General features: G+C 49.3%; 1 protein-coding gene across 2 annotated transcripts in view; it reads left to right on the plus strand.

The window, feature by feature from the left end:
• Window positions 1–13,207, plus strand: part of LOC129750156 (stAR-related lipid transfer protein 7, mitochondrial-like) — a 40,162-nt gene that overhangs the window by 6,014 nt on the left and 20,941 nt on the right. The gene's annotated exons all lie outside the window — the stretch shown is intronic.

Genomic DNA, 13,207 nt, shown 5'->3' on the forward strand with positions numbered 1-13,207 from the left:
GGAAGGAGAACAAAACACATACGTTCTGTATGGAAGCAAAGTAACAACTAACTTTATTTTAAAGATGAGATGAGAGAATAAATTGTATTTGTAAAAGCATTGTTGCCAGTAATATTGATGACGTTGTGTCAGACCAGGGGTCTAACACTCCTCCTCAACGTTATCAGCTACGACGCCAATCGATGTCCGGAACGTCGATAGTTTTATTGGTCCAAGTGGCTTAGTTAGGATGTCAGCTTCCATTTCAGTAGTTGGACGATATACGATGTTGACGATACCAGCTTTCACCATATCTTTGACGAAATGATATTTTGTATCAATGTGTTTTGATCGACGGGAGAATCTTTCAGTTGTTGATAATGCAATGGTACTTTGGTTATCTTCATTCACAGGTATCGGTAACTGCAGGGGTTCGCCCAAATCATCCATCAGCCTACGTAGTCACGTGAGCTGCTGCAAGCATTCGGCCAAAGCCACATATTCCGCCTCGGTGCTGGATAAAGTAACGCTATCCTGTTTTCTGCAGCACCAATCGACTAATCCACCTCCCAACTTGAATAGAAAGCCTGTATTTGACTTCCTGTCGTTGATTCCGCTCGCCCAATCGGCATCGACGTAGCATTCCAAGGTCGTTTCGTGGCCGAGATGGAGCTTCAAATTCACGGTTCCTTTTAAATATCGCAGCACTTTATTAGCCTCAATGTAATCAGCTGTTGTAGGCTTAGCTACGCGTCGACCCAAGATGGAAGTGGCAATTGCAATGTCGGGACGCGTATTAACAGCTATGTATAACAAAGCTCCTATGAGACACTGATATTGGTTATTTGTTGGTAGTGCCTCACTATCCTCCTCCTTTTGTTGTACAAATCCTGTAGACATGGGAACTTTGGAGGGGTTGCATTTATCCATACCAAAACGCACGAGAGTCTTGGAAATATAAGAACACTGATCAAGAACATAATTCTGTTCTTTCTTCTGAATGTGTATACCCAAGAAATGTTTCAGTTCTCCTAACTCAGCTAACTTGAATTGGTCTTTGAGAGCTGAGACGATGGATGTATACTCTTTTTCACAGCTGTACACCACTATGATATCATCCACATACAACAGGATGAACAAATTATGAGGCTTCATTCGTTTGATGTACAAGCAAGGGTCTGTTTGGGAACGCTCAAAGCTGTTATCCTTCATAAACGTGTTGATTCGCAAGTTCCAGACACGTGCTGCCTGTTTCAGCCCATATAAACTTTTCTTCAGGCGACACACCGTTGCTTCGTCTCCTTCGTGGTGTCCGGGAGGTTGGCGCATATATATTTCTTCACTTAATTCTCCATACAGGTATGCGGTTTTTATATCGATGTGCTTTGCATACATATTACGCTTGGCGGCTATGGTGAGAACAACTCGAATCGTTGATTGTTTGACGACCGGAGCAAAAACATGGTCATAGTCACAACCATATTTTTGAGAAAATCCTTGTGCTACTAGTCGAGCACGAAAACGAACAACTTTACCATGCTCATCAAGTTTTCGTTTGTACACCCATTTGCAACCAATTATCTTCCGGTTCAAAGGCAAGCGCGTCAGTTCCCATGTCTTTTTTTTTTTTTTAGTTGGTAACCACAGGTGGTAAATCCCGGTTTACGGATTGTATTCCAAGGCACGGCGAGCCACCGCGTCCCCCCAGTTTGCTACTCTGGGTCCATGGGTACAATGGGCAGACTCATGATATACTCCGGTATACCCCCTACTCCCTAAACTCCACCTGGGGCCGCAGACCTGGTTCCCACCTCGAACTGTTTAGTACACTATGCTTCAATAGTGGGAGGTCTATTCGCGCTAATGCGCTCAAAGGCAATACTCATTAACGAGACCACTTTCAGCAAAACCTCTCATCCTTACGACTCGACGTCTGAACTCTCCTCTGACGACTTGAGAACCGACATCTCCTCGCAATGACTCGAGATTCCCACACAAACCTCTCCTCTTCGCGACTTGAGGCCTGATCTCTCCTCTAACGACTTGAGATCCGACCCCTCCTCGCATCGACTCGAGGTTTACCTCTCCTCTGCACGATTCAAGGCCCGATCTCTCCTCTAACGACTTGAAATCTGACCTCTCCTCGTAATGACTCGAGGTGACCACTTGTACCCCTCCTCTTGTTGGTAAGGGGCCTGATCCCTCCTCTTACGACTCGGGACCCGACCTCCTATCATAAAGACTCGGGGTTGACCACACAAACCTCTCCGCCTGAAGGTTTGAGGCCTGACCTCTCCTCTAACGACTCGAAGCCCGACCTCTTATCTTCAGGGTTCGAAGTTTGCCACCTTGCCCGTCGTGTGCCAGATCGAGAGCAGCTTATCCTGGACTCGCGCCTGTCACGGCACACGCGCGGGACTTAACGCAACTACTCGGATGATTCCCGACGAAGACGTCATCCTACACCGACTCGAATGGCTCGCCCGGCGTCGAGAGCCACTCTACCCGTGGGTATTCCCCGAACGTGGAATAACCCTTTCCCAACGATTTCCACTGCGAAGAAGGTCAAGTCTTATCCCCGCAGCTTCTGTCGTTGAGAACCGCTCTACTCGGATACTCCCCGAAGGTGGAGCATCCTACACACGAACGCGGCGCACCCACGGCATCCGCTACGCAGAAGGTATTGTCTTATCTTTGTAACTTCAAACCGTGGGGTCGGACGCACTCTACTCGACAGCCCCCCGTCGATGGGGTCAGTCTACTCCGACCGTTGTCCGGTCTTCTTTATCCCCCTTGGTTGGCAACCCTAGGATTTTTGGCCCGCGGATTTTCCTGCCCGTTGTGTGCCAAATCGAGAGCAGCTTATCCTAGACTCGCGCCTGTCACGGCACACATTCGGGACTTGGAACGCTACGACTCGGATGTTTCCCGACGGTGACGACATCCTACACCGACTCGAGAGGCTCGCCCGGCGTCGAGAGCCTCTCTACCCGTGGGTATCCCCCGACAGTGGTTAACCCTCTTCCCTCGAGATCCGCTACGAGGAAGGTAAAGTCTTATCCCCGCAGTTTCCCTCTTAGGAAGCGGAACTACTCGGATACCCCCCGACATTGGGGTATCCTACACACGTTCGCGGCGCACCCCTGACCTCCGCTACGCAGAAGATGTTGCCTTATCTTTGTAGCTTCGATCAAGGGATCGGACGCACACTACTCAGATGCTCCCCGCCGATGGAGTCATCCTACACCGTTCGCGGACTGCCGTTGGTTCCAGCTCCTCTGCAGGGCAGTCATGATCCGGGTGAACCCATCGCTGACCGCGTGCCAAGTGTTGGAATCCGCACACATCCTCTGTACAACGTTATCTGCTGTCGTGTCAGGCCCACAGGCGGCAAATATGGAAGTACGTACCGCCGCAAACCTCGGACAGACAAACACCACATGTTCGGGTGTTTCCTCTACGTCACCACAATCTGGGCAGTATGGCGAAGCCACATGTCCAAACCGGTAGTGGTACTTCATGAAGCATCCATGACCAGTCAGGAATTGCGTCATATAGAAGTCCACTTCACCGTGCCTTCTTCCGATCCAGCTCCCGATGTGCGGGATCAGACGATGGGTCCACCTTCCTCTCGTTGAGCTGTCCCACAGCTGCTGCCAGTTGGACATCGAGTCCTCATTGGCGAGATCTCGAACGTTGGGCGTGTCTCTGTTGTCGTAGCAATAGACATCCTCCTCTAGCAAAACCGAGATGGGCATAACACCCGCTACTACACAGGCGGCTTCGGACGACATGGTCCGGTATCCACTGATAACCCGCAGGTTCATCAGCCGCTGAACGCTGCTAAGTCGCTGCAGGTTACAGCTTCCTCCCAGGGCCTGCCTCCAGGCCGCTGCTCCGTACCGCAAGATCGAAGTGGTCACACTTGCAATGATCCGCCTTTTGCTGCTTTGGATAGCCGAGGAGTTCGGCATCATTCGTGTGAGTGCGGCCGTGGCCATTGCCGCTCTCTTGCACACGTGTTCGACATGGCTCGTGAAGCTGAGCCTGTCGTCAATCATCACCCCTAGGTACTTAATTGCGCGTTTAGACACGATGTTGCACGATCCAACGGCAATGGTACCTGTTTGGGGTGATTTCAGGTTGGTGATAAGCACCATCTCGGTTTTGTGGTGGGCTAGACGCAGGCACTTGGAGTGCATCCAGCGTTCCACTTCCTGGATAGCTACCGTGGCCAGTAGCTCAACCTCCGCTGTTGAGGAGCCCCTCGCCAAGAGGACTACATCATCTGCAAATCCTACGAGTTCGGCTCCCGATGGGAGGCTCGTTCGTAGGAGTTCGTCGTAGGTGATGTTCCACAGAACCGGGCCGAGAATTGACCCCTGTGGAACACCCGCCGAAACCTCTTGTGTTCGCAAACCCTCGCCGGTCATATACTGCAGTTGGCGATTGTGGAAGTAACTTTCCACAAGCCTATACAGATATGCCGGGATCCTCATTTGGATGAGCGACGACGCAATCGCTGTCCAACTGACACTGTTGAAGGCGTTCTTCACATCCAGAGTGACAACCGCGCAAAAGCGGAGCCCTCTCCTCTTGGTCAGCCTGGCTCTGTCCGCTACCTCGATGACCGAGCGGATGGCATCTACGGTGCTGCGACCTCGACGGAAACCAAACTGTTTCCCCGAGAGTCCGCCCTCACTTTCCGTGTATCTCTGAAGTCGGTTCTGAATCACCTTCTCCAGGACCTTACCCGCTGTATCCAGTAGACAGATCGGCCGATATGCCGATGGGTCTCCTGGACGCTTACCCGGCTTTGGCAGAAGAACAAGTTTCTGCCGTTTCCACGTGTCAGGAAACACCCGTTCCGTCACGTATCGTTGCAACGATGTTCGGAACATATCGGGGAATTCCCTAATCGCGACCTTCACCGCGACGTTCGGAATGCCGTCCGGTCCGGGGGCCTTCCTCGGTTGGAGAGACTTGGCGATCTCGCGAAGTTCTTCCACCGTTATCCTCTCTTCGGCGCTGGTGTCCCAGTCATACGGGACTGTTGGCCAGCGGGTAACATCGTGCTGTGGGAACAGCTCATTGATGATAACTCTCAGTTTATCGGGGCACGTTTCAGGTGGTGCGCCCCCACTTTTAGTTCTGCCCATGACTATCCGATAGGCATCACCCCATGGACAGTCGTTGGCGTCACGGCATAACTGTTTGAAACGTGCCCTCTTGCTTGCGTTGATGGCCCTGCGGAGGGCCGATCTCGCGCTTGTGAAGAGTGGCCTACGCTCCGTTCGCTCTTCTTGGGTCCTTGCGTTCTGCATCCTGCGCCTTGCCCTATGGCAGTCGGCACGCAGACCCGCAATTTCCTCCGTCCACCAGTAGACGGGTGGCCTAGTGCTTTTATGCTTGGCCCTTCTCGGCATCGCAGCATCGCAAGCGCGAGCTAGAACCCTCGTCAGTTCTTCCGCGGACAGGTTGTCCAGGTTCCTCTCCCAGTGCAACGCTTCGACAAAGACGTTCTGGTCGAACTGCGTTGTCTTCCAGAGGCGTTCTCCTGTACGAGACTCGCGTCTACCTGTCCGCGTACTTGAGCCTAGCCGATAGCGAATCGCGAAGTGATCGCTATTCGTGTAGGCCTCGCTCACCATCCAATCGCTTACCAACCCCGGGCTACCGAAGGTGACATCTATGGTTGACTCGCTCCCGTTCCAACTTTGGTAGGTACTGGTATTCCCTACGTTGGCCAGATCCACATTAAGCCTCGCCAGGGCTTCTAAAAGAGTTTGACCTCTGGGGTTTGTGAGGCGGCTACCCCATTCAACGGCCCACGCGTTAAAGTCGCCAGCAATAACGATGGGGCTTTTCCCCATTAGCACATCCACCATCTTGTCAACCATAGTGCCAAACCTCTCCAAGGACCACCTTGGGGGAGCATAGCAGCTACAGAAGTAGATCCCGTTAACTTTGGCCACCACCATGCCTTCGTTTTCCGTCGCCACAACTTCTTGTATGGGGAAACTACCTGTAACCCATATCGCGGCCAGTTTGGCATCATCAGTCGCCCAATTAATGCCATTCGCAGCTCTGCGATATGGGTCTGCCACTAGCGCGATGTCCAACTTTTCCTCAACTGTCATCTGCCGCAACAGCTGGTGTGCTGTGTAGCAGTGGTTGAGGTTAAGTTGGACGACCTCTATGCTCTTGGCGCCCGGGGTGGTACCGCCTGCGCCTTTGTGTAGGCGGGGCACCTAGGGTTGCCAACAGCGTGGTCTCCAGCGCAGACAGGGCATTTAGCAGGCTTTTTGCAGTTAGCCGACTTGTGGCCGGTTTCGCTGCAGCGCCAGCATATGCCACTTCTGTCTGGCCCAGTGCAGTCGAACGACTTGTGACCGTTCAACAGGCACTTGAAGCACCGGTCCGGTTGCTGGGGGATGGATATCTGACAGATAGACCATCCCACCTGTAGCCGCCCACACTTAAGTGCGGCGTTTGCTGCTGCAACCGGAAGTTTGACCAGCCCAATCTGCATACCAGATTTGGGAGGGCCATTCCGCAGACGAACCGTCATCTGGTCAGAGCAGATTTTGCACTGCTCGACCAGTGCCACCCGCAGTTCGTCTTCCGTCGTGACTTCATCCAGGTTTTTAACCCGGATGGTCACTTCCTTACAAAGGGCACGCACCTCAGCCTTGTCACCAAGGGCTTCGGCGGCCTTAGTCGTAAGGGTCCCGCTGGAGTTTCCAGCACCACGCTTCAGTTCGAGGATCATCTCGCCGGTGCGTGTCCGACGGATCCTCCGAACTTTCTCGCCTAAATCGGCGAGATCTTCGTTCGTACGCATCTGTCGCAAGACATCTGCGTACGTGCCCTCAGGTGCTTTGACGACAATCGCCTCGCCCCTCTCCCTGACGCGACGTTTGCGTCGTTGGGGTTGGGGTTTGGCTTTTCCCGTCTCCGTACCTTTGGGCCTTCCCCTTTTGCGCGATACCGTCCGCCATCCGGTATTTGCGCTCGTCGGCTCATCTGCCTTTTCGGCAGGGCCTTCCGCCCGCTTGGAAGCGCTGGCCGCAGGATCCTGCCGGACAGACGGATCCTCCGCTCTTTTCTTAGGGTCCCCGGGTCTGAGTTCCCCGGGAGACCCTCTCTTACGCTTGCTGTTGCCAGCAAACGCAAGGCTGCCCTCTGTTTGGGCAAAGGCATTGACCTTCTTTGGGCGGATGGTGTCCGCCCTCAGAGGAGTCTCTGCCGGCCCTCGCTCTTTTGGTCTGGCGGCCTCGGGCTCCGCAAGCCGTTCCACCACAGCTTTGTTGGCTGCGATGAAGAGCTGCATCACCCTGGCTAGCTTCTCGCGTATTTCCTTGTGGATGTTGGACTTCCCCTTCACACATTCCACAAGGTCAGCGATGCCAGCCATGGCCGTGACCAACTCTACTGGAGCTCCCGGATCTTGGAGTTCCGGGGAGCTCAGTAGGTCTTCCAGCGCTTCCTGTACTTGATCGTACGGGTCCGCTCGCACATCGCTCGGTGTTTCCACCGACGTTGCCGTCGGGTCCACCGGGTTGGCAGATTGCCTAACCGGTGAACGCCTAAGGCTACTCCCGCCGAACGGATTCGGGCTTTCGCCTTTATCCGTTCCGTCCTTTTTTGTTTCTTTCTGATTTTTTGGCATATTTGATCCCACGAGTAATCAGGTAACAAACGGTCCACTGCGCCAGTGACCTGCTTAGCGCAGCAAGGACTGGGATACTGTGGGGTGTGTCCCGGTGCCCCACAGGCAACCGTTAGAGACTGGCGTGACTTAACGACCCGCCAGCCTTCCAGGTACATCGGCACGGTTAGCTTCACACCTTCACCAATGGAGTCGGTTTCCGATAGAAATTCCATTGTCGTAATCCAAATTCGTTAGCGAGGGTCTTCATAAGGGGGGGGGGGGGGGTGTAGTTCTCTCGGCCGTACATCTGCATAAAGCAGACACGTTTCCACTCTGCACCACGGGGAGGTGGAACTACGTCGCAGAGCTAACCACACACCACCACCCATGTCTGATTTTCCCGAAGAGCAACCATCTCCTCCTCCATAGCGGCTTTCCATTGGTTACTTTCAGGACCTTCGATGGCTTCTTTGTAACTCAGAGGCTCGTCGGCGGAAGGAGCCACCAAACTAATCGTTCCATTATATCTTTCTGGTGCTACTCCAAAGTTGGATCGAGTAGACCTTCTTGGGGAATCTGCCTCCTCCTGCATAGGTACACCGTCGTCGGATTCATCGGTGACACCGTGGAAAAACCCACTTGACTCATCGAATCCCACGTATTCGTCGTCTGAACTTTCAGTTTCTGGATGAGTTGGAGATGTTGGACCATTCGGTGGAAAAAATACGTTAGAATTGGCAGATGGTGGTTCAACATTTGAAAAAACTTCATTTTGCTGCTCATCGTTAGTAACAAATTTAACGTCACGGCTAATCACGATTTTACCTGTCTGGGGGTCCAGTAAACGATAGCCCTTACTATCGGATGCGTAGCCAACAAATGTAAATTTTTCAGCTTTCACTTCAAAGTTTTTTCGTTTTTGTTCGGGTATCCAAGCATACGCTGTGCATCCAAAAATTCTAAGGCGGTCAAGGTCGGGTTTTTGTTTGTACCATATTTCGAACGGTGTTGTTTCGACTGCTGTTGACGGTAATCTGTTTTGTATGTAAGCTGCCGTATTGACAGCTTCTGCCCAGAACCGACGAGGTAATCCAGCATCTAAGAGCATACACAAACCCATCTCGTTCAACGACCTATTTTTTCGCTCGGCAATCCCGTTTTGCTGAGGGGCATACCCAGTCGTGAATTCCGCCTTTATTCCTTCCTCTGCGTAAAATGCTCGAATACTATTAGCTGTATATTCTCCACCTCTATCGGATCTTATCACTTTTGGTTTCTTGCCGAGCTGATTCTGGACAAAACGAACGTAATCACGTAATTTGTTGCCAGCTTCAGACTTTTCTTTGAGGAAGTACACCGTTGTGTATCTGCTATGGTCGTCAATAACGGTCATGTAGTACCGACACCCACCGGGAGTTTGAGTCATAGGGCCGCATATGTCAGTGTGTACTATATGTCTAGCACATCTCTAGATTTTTTCTTGGTAGATACGGGAAACGGTGGACGAGTCATTTTTCCTTTGACGCAGATTTCGCATGTGCTACGCAAGCCACAGTCGCGTAGTTTCAACCCATCACTCAAAGACTTGCGTTCGATTTCCTTAACTGCTTCCGGATCTCGATGACCCAATTTCCGATGCCAGGTGTGGATACAATTGTCGGAATGCTTCTTGTCACTCACTGTCATCAATCGTCCATGAGAGAGATTTAACCGATACAACGACCCACTTTTGTCTGCTTTGGCAACAACTTTGTCTTTATACAACAATCTACAACAGGTAGAGTCAAACACTGCACTAACACCTTTAATGGCTAGTTTTGAAACGGATACCAGGTTACTGTCCACATTCGGAGCGTATATCACATCAGTTAAAGTTATCGAATGTTCTTGTCCGTTTTCACTTATACACTTCAATTCACAATCACCGATGCCCTCTGTATATATAACTTTGCCATCAGCAGACGAAATGTGTGGTCGCTCTTCACTATCAAATCGCACAAATACACTTTTATCATTGGCTATGTGTGATGTCGCGCCCGAGTCAATAAGCCAAGAATTCTTATCGTTTGACTCACACACTAAAAACGTAAACGACATTTCTCTGTCGTCTTCGCGCACTGTTTTAACTCTCTCTCTCTTTTTTCTCAAATTTTTCTGGACGCCATCTTCATTTTTACAAAACCGTTGGATGTGCCCACGGCCACCGCATCCGTAACACACCGGCACTTGCCTGCCTTGATTTGCCACCTTCAGAACTTGTTCTTCCATGATTCCTCTTTGCTTATTTTGTTTTTCGGCCTCATCAATAAGCTTCACTTTCATCAATCCCAATGTTAGCTCTTCTTCATCCCTGGCCTCCAGAGCAGTTGTCAGTGGATTGAATGATTCCGGAAGACCCCGCAAAATTAAGGCCACTTTTAAGCACTCTGACATTTCTAAGCCGGATGTTTCGAGACGCGCATACTGTTTCTCAATCTCTGACAAATAGCTTTCCATATTTTCGCCGACCTTGAAATTTTGATTCGTGATCTGCTTCAGTAGCGTCACTTTTTGTCCCAACGATGTTTTGCTATGGTGGTCCTTCAATGTACGCCATGTTGCTTGTGCGGTTAATTTATCTCGAATTAACGCAATTTGACTTTCGTCAACAGCCAACTGGATAGTAGCAAGAGCTTTTTCATCCCCTGATGTCCAAGCATCGTTCAACGGACACGGCGGATTTCCAGGTTCAACATATTTCCAAAACTGCTCCCGCCGAAGTAACGCAGAAACAGAAAATGCCCACGATTCATAATTCGTGTTATTCAATTTGGCAATTTTTGCCCACTCCATAATGGCGCAAAAAACAAACGCGCGCGTTTCAACTCAACTTTGCGAAAAAAAACTAGACTCTCAAACCGCCGACGCGTTTCACTGAACTGGGCCCATAACCTGTTAGGGATTATACACACAAAAAAAAAGCATAGTAAAATTACTAAATCCGTGGTTTAAACGAACAACAGGCGACCATATTTTTGAGTCAAATATGTTTTGTTGTTTATAATACCTTACGCATAGCTATTTTACCATGTGCTCAATTTGGCTGCACATAGTAAATTCGGCTGCGTTTTAGTAAAATTGTCAATGAAATGATGCATTGTTTTACTTCGTCCCTAGTAAAATTGATATGTTTCATGATGAAACTAGTATGTGTTATGATAAAGATTAGGAGGAGCGAGGAGCTTGATTTAAATAGTAAAATTACTATATATGTTTGTTTGTTTATTTGCATGCATGCATTATGACATTATTTGAAACATGAAAATTCACACTTCCGACACACGTCGGTCAATGTTAGTGTGTTCTTCCGATGCTCAGGAATGATTTTCAAAGTTATGTAACTATAAAGCAGCTCAAAATTAGTTTTTTTACTCACGGGTTTGATGATTAATGATCCTGAATTAGTGTAAACAACAAGAATGTTTACCATAGTAAAATTATCATACGCACTTATGTTTTTGAGTCAAATATGTTTTGTTCTCAAAAGTACGATGTGCGTAGTATTTTGTTGATATGAATTGGTGCCACAATGTCAAAATTACTATGCGGACGATAGTTGTGATAGAAATTATGATGAAATCATCATGACCATAGTATTTTCAACAACAAACATTGAAAGTTATCGAAAATTACCAGGTACATAGTAATTTCAATATTATTTCATGCGCACTTTCACAAAACCGATGTTAAACTTTTCGTGGTTGAAAATACTATAGCGCTGAAATGGTAAAATTATCATGACAGCGTCTTTGGGATAACCACTCAATTTTTTTCCGTGTAGGGAATTGCAACGCGGAAGGAGAACAAAACACATACGTTCTGTATGGAAGCAAAGTAACAACTAACTTTATTTTAAAGATGAGATGAGAGAATAAATTGTATTTGTAAAAGCATTGTTGCCAGTAATATTGATGACGTTGTGTCAGACCAGGGGTCTAACAGTAAATGGGGGGGGGGGGGGGGTCAACCTTGTGGAGACTCGTAATCTTCAGTTTGTCGTGTGCCGATATCCTGGAAAAGCGTCTGTCAGAGCATGCCCTCGGGACTTTACGTAACAATATGGAGGATTCCCAACAAAGACGACTTCCTAAACCTACTCAAATGGTCTAGTGAAATAACCATTTCTGTACGATATTCACTGCGGAAAAGGTTCTGAAAGTGCAGTTAAACTGGTTAAACTTCCCTCACATGCGGCGTATCCTAGGCATCAGCAACGCTGTAGATATCGGCCAGAATCTGTAACTCCAACCCTAGTCAGGTCTACCTCTTTTTCTTTGGAAGGCAACCCTAGGTTTCTGGTACCCTGTTTTGACGTAGAATTACGTCTTACGGCAACACTATAGGGGGGCAAATTGAAATTCGCGAACCGATCTCGCGTCACGAAAAACGCCTCTTTCAAAGACATCTCTCTTAAAAGACATACCAAGCCTGCTCAACGTTGAGTGGCTATTCGAAAATGGAAAAAAAAATTAGACGCCCCGCCCCTTCATAAGTTTTGTTATTTCCAGCCTACGAAAGGTATAAAACAAGGGGTCAACTGACGGTTTGGTTCATTGTATCAGAGAAATTGAAACTAGTGACACGGGCAGCAGGAGAGCTGACCAACAGCGGCGGAAGCAAGTTGTGTTGTGACAGCTCAGAACCTCACTAACCCACCTCACTAACCCATCACACACACACACACACACACACACACACACACACACACACACACACACACACACACACACACACACACACACAAACACACACACACACACACACACACACACACACACACACACACACACACACACACATACACACACACACACACACACAGCCGCAACCCCCTTACCACCTTCACCCACCACACTCCACATCCCCACCCTTCGCTTAACACCCACCATCGCACACCACCCGCACGTAACACACCACCCGCCCATCAAATACCACCACCAACCAACCACCCATCGCACACCACCCATCCATCACACACCACCCATCCATCACACATCACCCATCCATCCCACGTCACCCACCCATCACACATCACCCACCCATCACACATCACCGACCCATCACACATCACCGACCCATCACAAACCACCCACCCATCACACACCACCCACCCATCACAAACCACCCACCCATCACAAACCACCCACCCATCACACACCACCCACCCATCACGCACCACCAACACAACGCACTCGTCATCCACCTATTGTAAAAGAAAAGTCAAGCGCAACTCTCTTTAAGATTTTGGCCCTGAAAAGGGCCTTTTTTTGTTATTTGTAGATATGAAAACATGGTCAATCTAACGCTTTCTCGGGAATCTTGTGTTTAAGCAACAGTTTAAGCTAGTGATTGCTATGTGATCTTAAGAGAAATGAAAACATGATACTGATTCCAATCCAACGAGACGCATGAGACTAAAAACAGTTTGAGAGCTTTTGCCCTGAGTCAAGCGTTTAGATCAAAGCAGTCATTGTAGGCTTTTCTCGCAAGCGTTTGATACAAAGCTCATGTGTTTATCACATTATTTGCATAACT

The sequence above is a fragment of the Uranotaenia lowii genome, chromosome 2, assembly GCF_029784155.1.
Source record: "Uranotaenia lowii strain MFRU-FL chromosome 2, ASM2978415v1, whole genome shotgun sequence".
In the NCBI taxonomy this organism is placed as follows: Eukaryota; Metazoa; Arthropoda; class Insecta; order Diptera; family Culicidae; genus Uranotaenia; species Uranotaenia lowii.